The sequence below is a fragment of the Salvelinus alpinus genome, chromosome 2 (genome assembly GCF_045679555.1).
Source record: "Salvelinus alpinus chromosome 2, SLU_Salpinus.1, whole genome shotgun sequence".
In the NCBI taxonomy this organism is placed as follows: Eukaryota; Metazoa; Chordata; class Actinopteri; order Salmoniformes; family Salmonidae; genus Salvelinus; species Salvelinus alpinus.
The window spans coordinates 103,866,841-103,869,246 of NC_092087.1; the positions used below are offsets into that span (position 1 = coordinate 103,866,841).

General features: G+C 36.7%; 1 non-coding gene across 1 annotated transcript; it reads left to right on the forward strand.

The window, feature by feature from the left end:
* On the forward strand, positions 1–82 carry trnal-aag (transfer RNA leucine (anticodon AAG)). The gene has a single exon. It is a non-coding gene; the product is annotated as a tRNA-Leu (tRNA).
* The last annotated feature ends 2,324 nt before the right edge of the window (positions 83–2,406 follow it).

The following is a 2,406-nucleotide window of genomic DNA, read 5'->3' on the forward strand; positions in this document are numbered from 1 at the left end:
GGTAGCGTGGCCGAGCGGTCTAAGGCGCTGGATTAAGGCTCCAGTCTCTTCGGAGGCGCGGGTTCGAATCCCGCCGCTGCCAGATATTTTGGCTCCCGAGCGTCACAATGCATCTCAGTGCGATTCCCATAGAGTGGCGCACAATTGATCCAGCGTCGTCCTGGTTTGGCAAGGGTTTGTTGTAAATAAGAATTTGGCTTGACTAGTTATATAAAGGTAAAAAAATAACTGAAATTCAAATTGATTACATTTAGATTTTTTTGTCACTGGCGTACACACAGTGGTGGAAAAAGTACTCAAATGTCATACTTGAGTAAAAGTAAAGATACCTTAATAGAAAATGACTCAAGTAAAAGTGAAAGACACCCAGTAATATACTACTTGAGTAAAAGTCTAAAAGTATTTGGGTTTAAATGTACTTAAGTATCAAAAGTAAATGGAATTGCTCAAATGTACTTAAGTATCAGAAGTAAAAGTGTAAACCATTTCAAATTAATATAGTAAGCAAACCAGACGGCACAATGTTCTTTTTTTTATTGACGGTTAGCCAGGGGCACACTCCAACACTCAGACATAATTTACAAGTGAAGCATTTGTGTTAATTCAGTGAGTTCGCCAGAGCAGAGGCAGTACGGATCACCAGGGATGTTCTCTTGATAAGTGTGTGAATTGGACAATTTTCCTGTCAAAATGTAACGAGTACTTTTGGGTGTCAGGGAAAATGTATGGAGTAAAAAGTACATTGTTGTCTTTAGGAATGTAGTGAAGTAAAATTAAAAGTTGGCAAAAATATAAATAGTAAAGTACAGATATCCCCAAACAACTACTTAATTTTTACTTAAGTACATTACACCACCGCATACACACAATACCACAAAATGTCAAAGTGGAATCATGTTTTCTAAGTTTTTTAAAACAAATTAATGAAAAATGAAAAGCTGAACTGTCTTCAGTCAATTAGTATTCAACCCCTTTGTTATGTCCTACATAAGTTCAGGAGTAAAAATTTGCTTTTTAACAAGTCACATAGTGAGTTGCATGGACTCACTCTGTGTGCAATGATAGTGTTTAACATGATTTTTTAAATGACTACCTCATGTATCACAACAACATGTGGAATAAGTCAAGGGGTATGAATACATTCTGAATTCAGGCCTGTATCACAACAACATGTGGAATAAGTCAAGGGGTATGAATACATTCTGAATTCAGGCCTGTATCACAACAACATGTGGAATAAGTCAAGGGGTATGAATACATTCTGAATTCAGGCCTGTATCACAACAACATGTGGAATAAGTCAAGGGGTATGAATACATACTGAATTCAGGCCTGTATCACAACAACATGTGGAATAAGTCAAGGGGTATGAATACATTCTGAATTCAGGCCTGTATCACAACAACATGTGGAATAAGTCAAGGGGTATGAATACATACTGAATTCAGGCCTGTATCACAACAACATGTGGAATAAGTCAAGGGGTATGAATACATACTGAATTCAGGCCTGTATCACAACAACATGTGGAATAAGTCAAGGGGTATGAATACATTCTGAATTCAGGCCTGTATCACAACAACATGTGGAATAAGTCAAGGGGTATGAATACATACTGAAGGCACCGTAGCTACAGATAAATTATGACAATGAAATGATAACTAAATAATGAAACAATCCCTAGTAAGTTAATGTTTTGAGGGCATACTGACAGTATTATTTTACATTAATAGACTGGTTTTACGCACAGCTGGGAGAGTATGGAACACAGAAGTTTACATACACCTTAGCCAAATACATTAAACTCAGTTTTTCACAATTCCTGACATGGTATGTTCAATCTCTAATTTAATATAATTGTATATAAAAAAAACTTGAAAGACCCATATAAATGTTTATCTTTGATCCAAATTCTGACGAGATGGCCACTAAAATACATGAATTTCGGCAGGTAAGAAAATGCCCCCTTCTAATTTCCTTAATTTTGTCACAAGAGTCAAATACTTTCTATAGAACAAACTTCACGTCAGGATAGGCAACCGAAATTAATAATTAATATATGTGTGTTATATTAAACAGAGGAGGGAGTCAAATGTAGCCAAGCAATAAACATTTCAGAACAACTACTAGTCGAATAAGACATGGGAGAGATGACGGATTGTGGCGAAGAGATGCATTAATAGACTAATAAACTTGAAACAAATAGCCAAACCGAAAACTGCAGACATTACTAGTGCCTCCCCAGCGAACAAACCGCCAAAAGAAATCAAATGAAACGCAGCCTATCGTGATCACCGACAGCTGCCTTGAAGAACAAACATATCAAATACTTTATGCTACTAAGATCAGTGAAATGGAGGCTGAACTGACAACGGAGTGAAGAGCAGAAACCTCAACTAGCAAGCA